Source organism: Sus scrofa, chromosome 1 (genome assembly GCF_054392235.1).
Source record: "Sus scrofa isolate SSC_HxYL_T2T_F1_AM1 chromosome 1, Sscrofa_HxYL_maternal_Yorkshire_Landrace_v2.0, whole genome shotgun sequence".
NCBI classification, from domain to species: Eukaryota; Metazoa; Chordata; class Mammalia; order Artiodactyla; family Suidae; genus Sus; species Sus scrofa.
The window spans coordinates 274,972,006-274,985,780 of NC_139383.1; the positions used below are offsets into that span (position 1 = coordinate 274,972,006).

Here is a 13,775-nt window from a genome sequence, read left to right on the forward strand (position 1 = left end):
GTTCAGGAATGTTCCCTCTATTCCCACTTTGGTGAGAGTTTTTATCATGAATGGATGTTGGACTCTGTCAAATGCTTTTTCTGCACCTATTGAGATGATCATATGGTTTTTGACTTTGCTTTTGTTAATGTGGTGTATGACATTGATTGATTTATGTATGTTGAACCATCCTTGTGAACCTGGGATGAACCCTACCTGGTCATGGTGTATGATGTTTTTTATATGTTGTTGGATTTGGTTGGCTACGATTTTGTTGATAATTTTTGCATCTATATTGTCAAAGATATTGGCTGTTAGTATTCTTTTTTGGTGTTATCTTTGTCTGTTTTTGGAATTTATGTGATGTTGGCATCATAGAATGTCTTTGGGAATGTTCCTTCTTCCTTAACCTCATGAAAAAGTTTAAGGAGGATGGGCACCTGGTCAATGTCTTTGTATTGCTGGAGATCAGCTATGGCTCCCAACAGGGATTTGTGATTGGCAACTGTTGCATGAATTCATCTGTTCATTCATTCACTCATTCCCTTATATAATCACTAAGGTTCCCACAAATGTAATACTGGTATAATCTCTAGAGACATAATATATAATAATATAATCAGAAATCCCTCTCTAAGAACACATATCTAATTTGGAGATGATGCAGAAATACTTATTAAGGCAAACTGAATGGCAGGTAAACAGTGAAAACTGCTGCAGAATAATGAAATCATGCATGGAGTTAGGGAGACTCAAAAAATTCAAAAAATACCAAATGTCACAGGATTATTTTTCAGAGGACTCCAATCTTTTACATTACTCCAATCATCTGGCTTCAGCTTTTTAAACTGGTTTATTCCCTTATAAACTTTTTAGAATGTCTAAAATTGAAAGAACAGCTGCTCTCTTTGTCGCTGAAGATATGATGGAACTGGAATTCTCATACACTGCTCATGGGAATACAAAAAGTTTGAACATTTTCTTTAAAATTAATCTTATACCTAGGTATTTGTATTTGTCATATATATATATATGACAAATACAAATATATTATATATATATAATATATATGACAAATACAAATATATTATATATATAATATATATAATATATATATAGTATATATATATATATATACACCTAGGTATTTGTCTAATATATATATATATAGTTATACATAGATCAAGTATTTGTCTAAAAAAAGAGTGTATATAATTATAGATAGATTTATTTGAGAATGTTTGTAACAACACTATTTAATAGGCAGAAGCTAGAAATAGCTCATATGTTCATCAATGGACTTATTTTATTAAGTGAATGTATTTCCTATAATAGCACAAGAAACTATACTTAGTATTTTGTAATAACATATCAGGGAAAAGAATCTGAGAAGAAAATATACGTGTGTGTGTGTGTGTGTGTGTGTGTGTGTATGTGTGAATAATGGAATCATTTTTTTCTATACTTGAAACAAATAGAGCATTGTATGTGAACTATATTCTTCAACTAAAAATAAAGTCAAATGAAAGTAAAAAAAATAAACAGAAACATTTTAAAAATTAAAAATAAATAATTGAAAATTTTAAAAGAAAAACAAAATTTTTATAATGTTTAAAAAGATGAATGGACATAACTGCTGTGGTTTATCCCTAAAATGGAATACTACTTAGCAATAAAAAGAATGAACTATTGATACACACTGCAACATGAATGAATCTCAAAACGCTTTGGCCGAGTGAAAGAAGTCAGAAAGAAAAGAATCAAACTGTACTATTCCACTGAAATAAGCTTCTAGGAGATGCAAATGTATCTATGTGATGAAAACAGATTAGCGGTTGCCCTGAGAACAGATGGGAGGAAAAAAGTGAGGGTGGGAATGTAGACATCACAGAAATTCAGGATCATAATGGCTGTGGGGGTAATTTCATGGTGTGTACATAGGTCAAAACCAGATAAATTATATACTTTATCTTTCACCTTTATTAAAAAATTTAAAGTATAGCTGATTTACAGTGTTGTGCCAATTTCTGAAGTATGGTAAAGTGACCCAATCATATCTCTATCTTTATATTATTTTCCATCATGGTGTATCCCAAGAGACTGGATATAGTTCAATGTGCTATAGAATAGGACCTCATTGTTTATTCATTCTAAATGTAAGAATTTGCATCTACTCAGCCCCAAATCCCCATTCATCCCACTGGTTCTCCCCCCCCCCCCGGTAACCACAAGTTTCTTTTCTATGTCTATGAATCTGTTTTGTTTATAGTTTTATTTGTGCTATATTTTAGATTCCACATATAAGTGATATCAAATGATGTTTGTTTTTGTCTTTATTACTTCACTGAGTCTGCGAATATCTAGTTGCATCATTTTGCTACAAATAACATTATTGAATTTTATGGCTGTATAGTATTCCTCTCTCTCTCTCTCTTTCTCTCTCTCTCTCTCTCTCTCTCTCCAGAAGATATATACAACAAATATTCTGTATCCATTCATCTGTTATGGACTTTGAGTTATTTCCAAATCTTGGCTATTGTGAACAGTGCTTCAGTGAACATAGTGGTGCATTATATTTTTGAATTGTAATTTTATCTGGATATATGCCCAGGAGTGGTGTTGCTGGATAATATTGTATTTCTATATGTAGTTTTCTGAGTGAAATGGTATACTTTAGGTATAGGTAGTTTATTGTATGTCACTTACACCTCCAAAAATCGGAGTGTTTTTAAAGAAACAATAACAAAATCATGTATGGACATGCTATTCCTCTATTGAATCCCTTCCAAAAGGTTCCCAAATCAGACTGAAAACCAAAAATTCAATGGATAACTTCATCTGTCAACTTGGCTAGGCTACAGCACACAGATATTTGGTGAAACAAAATTCTAGATGTTTCCTTAATTGTTGCAAGACATGTTTCCTTGAAAACTCCATTTTGTCCTTCTTTACTTTATCCCATCTTCTTGTCTTATTTTATCCCATCTTCCTTTTTGGAGAAGCAGTCACAGTGCTGGTAAATGACTTAAGCTTAAGAGCAAAGACCTAAAGGCATAAGTGACTTAAGCTTAAGAACTGTTTATGTGCCTAGAGGTCAGAGTAAGAGCTTAACCTTTTACCACCTAAGTGGCTTTTTAAATAGTAAAAGAACTTATATATTAGTAAACAAACCCTGTGTCATCCACCCATAGCCACTCCTCACTTGATCTCACAATAAAAGCAGTGTGGTTTCTTGAGGCAGGGCTCTTGGTCCCTGAGATCTGGAGTTCCTGGGCGCTCTTGGTCCTTGAGACCTTGAGTCCCGCGCTCTTGGTCCCTGAGACCTTGAGTCCCTGGCTCCCACCTTTACTTAAGATAAATGTCTCTGTGTCTTGTTTTATGTTAACTCTTTTTCCTTAAGTTCCACAGCACCTGTTCTTCAGCCCCATCCTGCTGAGCTGGCCCCGGCACTTAATGGTATTTTATCTCAATGAATTTTATTACATTTATAGCTGTACAATGATAATCACAACCCAATTTTTTAGCATTTACATCCAACCCCCATCCTATCCCCACCCCACAACTGTCTCCTTTCAAAACATATGTTTTTCAAAGTCTGTGAGTCAGTATCTGTTCTGCAAAGAAGTTCACTATGTCCTTTGTTTAGATTTCACATGTGGGAGCCTACAGTATTGGTTCCTCACTGTCCCACTAACTTCACTTAGCATGATCACTTATAGATCCACCCATGTTGCTGTGAATGCCATTATTTCTTTGGTATGACTGAGTAATTGTCCATTGTGTATATGTGCCACATCCTATTTATCCAGTCCTCTGTCAATGGACATTTGGGTTGCTTCCATATTTTGGCTATTGTATATAGTGATGCAATGAACATCAGAGTGCCTGTATGTTTTTGAGTCATGGTTATCTTTAGATAACTGCCCAGGAGTGTGATTGCTGGGTCAAATGGCAATGCTATGTGTAGCTTTCTGAGAAATCTCCATACTATTTTCTACAGTGGTTGCACAGATTTACATTCTCACCAACAGTGTAATAGGGTTTCCTTTTCTCAACAACCTCTCCAGCATTTATTGTTTGTAGGCCTTTTGATGATAGCCATTCTGGCCAGTGTAAAGTGGTACCTCATAGTGGGTTTTATTTGCATTTCTCTAACAATTAGTGATGTTGAACATCTTTTCATGTGATTTTTGGCCATCTATATGTCTTCTTTGCAGAATTGTTTTAGATCTTCTGCCATTTTTTGATGGGGTTGTCTGTTTTTAGTATGGAGCTGAGGGGGAATAAATTTTAGAGATTAATCCCTTGATAGTTGCTTCATTTGTAAATATTTTCTCCCATTCTTTGGGTTTTCTATTTGTTTATTTTAGGGTTTCCTTTTCTGTGCAGAAACTTTTAAGTTTAATAGCATCCCATTATTTTTTTGTTATTTTCATTAGTCTATGAGGTAAATCAGAAAATATTGCTGTTGTTTATGTCAGAGAGTGTTGGGCCTATGTTTTCCTCTAAGAGTTTTATAGTATCCTGTCTTATATTTAGGTCTTTAATATATTTTGGGTTTATTTTTGTGTCTAGTGATCTTATTAGGAAGTGATCACATTTTATTTTTTTTTACATATAGCTGTCCAGTTTTCCCAGCACCACGTATTGAAAGGATTTGGCTTTTCTCCATTATATTCCTGCTTCACTTATAATGGATTAGTTGACTGTAGGTGCATGGGTTTAATTTCTGTCCTATTGCACTAATCTCTATTTCTGTTTCTTGTGTCAGTACCATACAGTTTTGATGACTGTAGCTTTGTAGTATAGTCTGAAGTCAGGGATACCAATTCTTCCAGCTCCATTTTACTTCCTCAGAATGGCTTTGGCTATTTTGGGTCTTTTGTGCTTGCGAACAATCTTTAAAATATTTTGTTCAAGTTCTGTGAAAAACATCCTGGGTAATTTGATAGGGATTGCACTGAATCAGTAGATTGCCTTGGGTAGTATAATCATTTTGATAATATTGATTCTTCCAGCCCAAGAGCATGGTATGTCTTTTCATCTGTTTGTGTCATCCTTGATTTTGTTCATCAGTGTCTTTTTCAGAGTACAGTTCTTTTGTCTATTTGGTAGGTTGATTCCTAGATATTTTATTCTTTTTAATGGGATGGGAAATGGGATTGCTTCCCTAATTTTTCTTTTGATTTTTCATTGTTAGTATATAGAAATTAAGTTGATTTTTTTTTGTCTGTTGTCCTTTTCAGGGCCGCACCCGTGGCATGTGGAGGTTCCCAGGCTAGGGTTCTAATCAGAGCTGTTGCTGCTGGCCTAGGCAAGAGCCACAGCAATGCCAGATCCAAGACATGTCTTGTGACCTACACCACAGCTCATGGCAATGCTGGATCCTTAACCCACTGAGTGATACCGTGGATCAAACCTTCAACTTCGTGGTTCCTAGTCTGATTCATTTCTGCTGCACCATTATGGAAACTCCTGATTTCTTTGTATTAATTTTGTATCCTGGAAATTTGCCAAATTCATTGATGATCTCTAACAGTTTTCTGGTAGCATCTTTAGGATTTTCTACATACAGTATCATCTCATCTGCAAACAGTGATAGTTTTGCTTCTTCCTTTCCAATTTAGTTTTATTTGATTTATTTTTCTTCTCTGATTTATGTCTCTAGAACTTCCAAAAGTGTTTTGACTAATAATGGAGAAAGCAGACATCCTTGACTTGTTTCTTATCTTGGTGGGAATTATTTGAGCATTTCTCCATTGAGAGTGATGTTAGCTATGGGTCTGATATATATGGGCTTAATTATGTTAAGGTACATTCCCTCTGTGCCCACTTTCTGGAGGGTTTTATCAGAAATGGGGGTTGGCATTTGTCAAAAGATTTTTTAGCATCTATTGAGAGGATCATATGTTTTTATTCTTCAGTTTGTTAATGTGATTGATTTGGGGATAACACTGATTGATTTGCAGATATTGAAGAAAACTTGTATCCCTAGGATGAATAGCACTTTATGTATACATCTTTGGATGTTTCCTTCCCAATGAGCTCTACCTAGACGACATGATGTTAAATTATAAAAACACTCCAGCGCTCTTGTACCCCCCTTTTGGTGATTTTTAGGGCCACACCTGCAGCATATGGAAGTTCACAGGCTAGGGGTCAAATCCAAGCTGCAGTTGCCACCACAGCAACTCAGGATCTAAGCTGCATCTGTGACCTACACTGCACCTCACAGAAATGCCAGAACCTTAACCACGAAGCAATGCCAGAACCTTAACCCACTAAGAAACCCCATTTCCTCATGGATACTAGTCAGGTTCATTAGCACTGAACCAGGATGAGTACTCCTTGACCTCCCATTTTTATGATACTTTTATTCATAGAAGTTTTACCTACAAAATCTAGCATTTATTTATTTCAGACATATAAAACCATCTCCCATAGCACTTTCATCTAGTGAAAAAATGACAATTTTTAAAATATGTAAAATTTAGGATATCTATGAAGGTTAAATCTTGCTATGGAAAAAAAGGAGGATGAGCTTGATCAGGAATGCTGGAATGTAAATGCTACAATGGAATACCTCTTTTTTAATGTGTATTCCCAGAATGTAGAAAATTGCCTGGCACGTAGTAGACATACCCATAGATATTTCTGGGTGCATAATTTATAAATTCATGCATTTAGCTTTTTTTGTATTAGAAGTGAGATCTCAGTGGAAAAGATAACACTCATTTCCCAGACTAAAATTTATCCAATAGCTGTAGACTGGTCTCCACACAAATATCCAGTTTAGGGGGGAAATTATTCTTCCTGGAACAGGGAAATTTGGTAATTGGATTGACTACTCTCTGCTCCACTATTGTCAAAAGAACAATTAAATTAAAATTTATTTATATTTTAGCAAATCATCAAAAGTACTTGTTACTGCATTGAGAAGATACACATTTTGGACTTTACTAAAACTAAACATAAGAAACTTAACTGAATATTTGTAGCTTTGGAAGGCAAGAAGCCAAGTCATGGAAGCAATGTAAATGTCCATCAACAGATGAATGATAATGAAGATATGCTTCATATATATACAACAGAATATTAATCAACCAAAAAAAGAATGAAATAGTACCATTTATAGCAACATCAATGGTGTTATAAATTATCATACTAAATGAAGTAAACTAGACAGAGAAAAATATACATCATACGATATCACTTAAATGTGGTATTTTTAAAAAAATGATACAGGAGTTCCTGTCATGGCTCAGTGGTTAATGAATCCAACTAGGAACAATTAGGTTGTGGGTTCAATCCCTTGCCTTGCTCAGTGGGTTAAGGATCTGGCATTGCCATGAGCTGTGGTATAGGTCATAGACATGGCTCAGATCCTGCATTGCTGTGGCTCTGGTGTAGGCCGGTGACTACAGCTCTGATTCAACCCCTAGCCTGGGAACATCCATATGCCATGGAAACGGCCCAAGAATTGGCAAAAAGACCAAAAAAATACAAATTAACTTGTACACAAAACAAAAATAATACCCACAGACAGAAAACAAATTTATGGTTACCAAAGGGGAAAGTGGGGAGAGAAAACATAGGAGTTTGAGATACACACACTTCTATATATAAAATAGATTGGTAACAATGATCAATTGTATAGCACATGGAACTCTACTAAATATTTTGCAATAACATATAAGGGAAAACAACCTAAAAAATACATATATGGTACAATCATTTTTTATATTCCTGAAACTAAAAAAAATTGTAAGACAACTATAATCCAAATTAATTAATCAAATAAAAATTGAAAAACTAATACTCAAGAATAGATCACCATAATAATTCTTAAAATATTTGTATACTTCAAAAAAGCTGTAAAAATGTCAAATGTAATAATATTGTTAAGTACTGGAAAAAACCCAAAACTTAAACACACACATGCACATACACACAAAGGAGTTTAGGGCTTTGAGACACAAGATGAATGTGATGTCATATGTAAAGTTATGAAAGAATAAAAGGACAAGAGATATGACCAAATGGGAAGAGATTATTCCAATAACAACGAGCGTTGAAAAGAAAGTTAGAAAAGTGCTAGAGACATGGGTGATCAATACAAAACATTTTAAGGCTTTTCTAACAAGGTCAGTAGGTGAAATAAGAACATGGTTAGTTTATTGTCTCTTGGCTGAAAGGTTATTGTTTCTGAAAAGAATTCCCAGAGCCAATGTCATGTCTCTGTTTCCCAGGCTGTAAACGAAAAGAGTTCAGCATGACGGTGACCACTGTGTACATCACTGAAGAAATAATGTCTTTGTCAGGGGACTGGCCTGATGATGAGGAAAACTACACTGCCATCATTTTTCTATAGAACATAGACACCACAGAGTGGACAAGGCTTTGAAGATCCCTTTAGTAGAGGGGTCCCTCAGGATGGAAATCCTAATGTGATCATAAGAGACCAGGATGACACTCAATGAAAAAAATGACAACTTCAGCCCCTACAGTGAATATAACCAGCTCATTGAGAGAAGTGTCTGAGCAGGACAGCTTAAGCAGGGCACTGAGGTCACAGAAGAAGTGGGGGAAGATGTAGTCAGAACAGAAGGAGACTTAAGCCAAGAAAAGTGTGTGGGTCAGGGCACTGGCACAGGAGAGGAGCCAGGATCCAGCCCATAGACTTATACACAGTTCCTCCCTCACAATGATGGCCTATTGAAGAGGGTGACAAATGGCTACATACGTGTCAGAGGCCATCATTTCAAGAAGAAGGTTATAAATGCAACCAAAAATTATGAAAAAAAATCCGTGTTACACACTCTGCATAGGGAAGTGATTGATCCTGTATCTGCATGTTCATAAGCATCTTAGGGACAGTGACAGAGGAATAGGAGACATCTGTGAGGGCCAAATGGCTGAGGAAGAAGTACATGGGGGTGTGGAGGCGAGAGTCCAGTCTGTTTAACAAGATGATGAACAGATTCCCCAGGATTGTGGTCATGTACATGCCCAGGAAGAGGGCAAAGAACATGCCCTGCTTCTCTGGGTGGATGGGGAGCCCCAGGAGGAAGAACTCAGACACACTGCTCTGGTTATCCCTCCTCATGCTTCTTTTCTTTTTCTGGGAATGAAGAGAAATGGGAAATGCTGCCAGAAGAACTTAAAACTCCAAAAAGGTCAAGAAACAACTGACATGACTATGTTGAACAAAAGAAATAAAGAGAGAGACAGAAAAGTAATCAGGACAGGACTAGCATTTCTGAGAGGGATCTGGGAAGGAGAAAAGAAGCCCATATCCTGGGAAGCCACCTAAGTGATGGAAAGATCACCCAAGTCAGAGGGACCTCAAAGTCACTGAAAAAAGCACAGCATCCAGACTGAGAACAGCAAAGCAGAGTGAGAACTGCACAGATCATCTTAACCACTGTCCTGGACACCTCAACCTAAGATGCTGGGGCAGGGGTTTGGCACTGAGACTTAGGCTCTGGAGGAGGTCAGTCCCACACTGGGGCTGGATGTGTGGGGACAGACTGAGGGGTTAAGGAGCAGTGCACCACAGGTGGTGGAAGGGAACGCCATGGGAGAGGGAACCTGGGAGAAAGTCCAGACCTGTCGGAGAGGCAAAGTGCCATTGTTGGGGAAGGCAAGAGGAGGGACGGACTCCATAGAAAACTCCCTGCACTGGAGCATGCACATGCCCACTGGCTCTCAGAGGGTGAGGAGACTCTAGAGAAGGCTACAGGTGGCAAGGAGCCTTTTGTTCCTTTAGGGGAGACTGGGTGCTTCTTGTGCAGGCTACTGGTGGCCAGGCACCTCTTGTGTGGGCTTAGGGCATCAGGGGGCTGTGTGTGATGTGGTGTCTCTTGCACAATCTATGGGTGGCAGGGACAGACAGAAGAGGTTGTCTCAGAGGCCAGAGGGGGGCATGGCTTGCCACCACTGTGAATGAGCCTCATCTGAGACCCTAGTCAACTTAGGGGTTGGCAAAATAGAAAAAAAGAGGGCATTGAAACCAAGCACCATATGCTATTGCTCTCACTGCCTTGGAAACACACTAGCCCTGCAGCTGCCACTGCCAAACACTCTTGGCAGCACCTAGACACTTGGCCACTGTCCCTTTCCACAACCCTACAACTAGGAGCAGCTTGTGCAGCACCTTCTGACTGGGCTAAGTGGGATGGGGTGCTTCTTGTGTCATCTGCAGGCAGCAGGGGAAAACCACCAAAGTTATTCCTGATTCCAGGAGTGGGAGTGGCTCACCACCATTAGGGGTCTCTGAACAGACACCACTTGCCCCCCCATCACCTCAAGGGCACCACAGAGGAGGGAATTGTGACCAAACACCACCTGTTGGTGCTCTCGCACACATGGGAACACACCTGCCCTGCCGCTGCCACTGCCAAATGCTTTTGGCAGTACCCACCTGACTGATCTCTGTCTCTTCCCAGGGTTCTGCAAATAGGAGCAGCCTATAGAGCACCTCCTATGTGGACTAAGTGAGATGGGTTGTTTCATGCATGGTCTACAGTTGTCAGGGGAAAACCACCACAGTTATCACTGACTAAAGAGAAAGTCATGGACTGCTCCCACTAGGGGTCACTATACAGGCACCACCTGTGGTTCTAATCACTTCATAGTAGGCCATTGCTATCAAACACAAGCTGTTGTTGCTCTCACACCTCTGGGAACTCACTCATTGTGTTGCTGCTATTGCCAAATACTCTGATCACCTTGTAGATCTGCCTAGAACTCATTGCCACTTCCCACGTCCTGCAACTAGAAGTTGCCTGTGCCACCTTCTTGCAGGTCTTTCCTTCCACTGAGAGGCCAATGACCAGGCACTGATTCCTGCCCAACTCATTGCCTCCTTCTCCCTGAAAACACAGTAAGCACCCTGGGGATATCAGCCTGCTCACACTGAAGAAAGAGACAGCAAATATTCAAATTCGCACAACAAAAAATAAATGGTAATTCCCCAAAAATACAAAGAGTTATCCTTGCATAGGAATAGTGGTACAGGAGTGCAGTTTGGCTTTCCCAAATTCAAAGAAAAAGAAAAGAAAACACAAGCAAGATGAAGAAGCTCAGAAACCATTCCTGGTTAAAGGAACAGGAGAATTCACCTAAATCAGGTAACAATGAAACAGACCTCTGGTGCTTGACAGACTTTGAGTCCACAAGGGAGATAGTAAAAATACTGAAGGAATGAGGAGACAATATGACTAGTAATGCAGATTCCTTTAGAAAAGAACTAGAAAATATAAGGAAGTTTGTATCAGAGATACAAACTGAACTAAAAGCAAAAAGGAGCAGAAGGAATAATACCGAGGAATGAAATAGTGATATGGAAGATAGAATAATGGAAATCATGCAAACAAGACAGCAGACACAAAACCAAATGAGTAAACATGAAATCAATCTAAGAGGCCTATGGGATAATATAATGAGGGACAAATTACACATAATAGGAATTCTAGAAGAAGAAAAAACAAAACAGGATTGAAAATATATTAGAAGATATTATGCCTGAAAACTTTCCACATCTAAAGGATACTGATATCAAGACACAGGAAGCACAAAAGGCCCCAAACAAGGTGGACCCCAACAGGTCCACACCAAAATATATTACAATTAAAATGGCAAAATTTAAAGATAAAGAGAGGATTCTAAAGACAGCAAGAGAAAAGCAAAGTGTTAATGATAAGCAAACCTCCATAAGGCTATCAGCTGATTTCTCTAGAGAAACACAACAGGCCAGAAGTGAATGACAAGATATATTTAAAATGCTGAAAGGAAAAAAATGCAGCATAGAATAATCTATCTAGCAAGAAAATCATTTAAAATAGAAGGGTAAAGAGAATTTTTCTAAAAAACAAACGCTAAAAGAGTATAGCAGTACTAACACATTGTAGAAGAAATAATGAGACAGCTTCCCTAAATTAAAAAAAATTAAGAAGAATTAGGATGGATGAAACCACAATTGGAAAACAATCACTTAAATAAGCCAGAAGACAGATCTAAACATGAAGATGTTTGACAAAAAAAAAAAAAAAAAAAAAAAAAGATATCACAATCATAAAATGTGGGAAAGGAAAGTAAGAAAATAGAGATTCTTTTTTTTTATTTTACTGATTTGTTTGAGCCTATATGACTATCAGGCTAAAGGAAGCAGATATAGGAAGGGGTTAACACACTTAAAAAACAGGGCAACCACAAAACAAAACTGGCCATTACATTCACAAAACTGAAAAAAAAAAAAACTCAAGCAGAAAACAATTGGAGGCCATCCAACCAAAAAAAGAAAGGAATAATGGAGAATCATAGAATCAACTGGAAAGCAAGGTTTAAAATGGCAATAAACAATCATCTATCAATTATTACCTTAATTGTCAATGGACTGAATGCTCCAATCAAAACACAGGTAGTGGCTGATTGGATAAAAAAAACGAAAACCTTCAATCTGCTGTCTACAAGAAACTCACCTTAGGGCAAAGGACACATAGAGATTGAAATTGAGGTGATGGAAAAAGATATTTCATGCCAATGGACCAGACAGGAAAGTAGGAATTGCAATACTCATATCGGTAAAAATAAACTTTAAAACGAAGGTCATAAAGACAAAGAAGGACATACTTTAATGGTTAAAGTATCCATTCAGGAGGATATTACAATCATCAATATATATGTCCCTAATATTGGAGCACCGAGATACCTAAAATAAATCCTAACAGACATAAAAGGAGAAATTTATGAGAATACAATAATATTAGGAGATTTTAACACCCCACTCATATCAATGGACAGATCCTCTAGAGAGAAAATCAATAAGGCAATAGAGATCCTAAAGGACACAATAGAAACTTTAGACTTAATTGACATTTTCAGGACATTACCTCCCAAAAAAACAGAATATATATTCTTCTAAAGTGCACATGCAATATTCTCAAGGATTGATCACATACTTGGGCACAACGTGAACCTCAACAAATTTAAGACTACAGAAATTATTTGAAGCATCTTCTCTGACCATGATGGAAAGAAACTAGAAATCAACCACAGGAAAAGAAATGAGAAAAAACTGACTACATGGAAACTAAGCAGCATGCTACTAAAAATACTAAAAAATTAATAGGTCAATGTGGAAATCAAGAAGGAAATTAAAAAAATACCTCGATACAAATGATAAAGAAGACAAAACCACTCAAAATCTATGGGATGCCACAAAAGCAGTGCTCAGATGGAAGTTCATAGCAATACAGATCTTCCTCAAAAAAGAAGAAAAATATAAATTGGACAATGTAATTCACTACTTGAATGAATTACAAAAAGAAGAATAGAGCAACAACAACAACAGAAACCCTAAATTCAGCAGAAGGAAGGAAATCATAAATATCAAACAGAAAATCAATAAAATAGAGATTCAAAAGCAATAGACAAAATCAATCAAACCAAGAGGTGGTTCCTCGAAAAGGTGAACAAAATTGGCAAACCTCTGGCTAGACTCACCAAGAAGAGGAGAGAAAAAACCTCAAATAAACAAAATAGGAAATTAAAAAGGATACCCGACAACACATATTACAATAATACAAAAAAACACGAGGGAATACCACTGACAATTGTATGCCAACAAATTTAACAACCTAGAAGAAATGGACAACTTTCTAGTTACTTAAAGCCTGCCAAAACTGAATCAAGAAGAAGTAGATTACCTGAACAGATCAATATCTAGAAATAACATTGAATATGTCATAAAAACACTCCCTACAAGTAAAAGTCCAGGACCACATGGCTTCACA

The 13,775-nt window shown here is 37.3% G+C and overlaps 1 pseudogene; it reads right to left on the reverse strand.

Annotated features, from left to right (window-relative positions):
* Positions 1-8,175: 8,175 nt before the first annotated feature.
* On the reverse strand, positions 8,176-9,085 carry LOC100152027 (olfactory receptor 1J4-like; annotated as a pseudogene).
* Between the last annotated feature and the right edge of the window lie 4,690 nt (positions 9,086-13,775).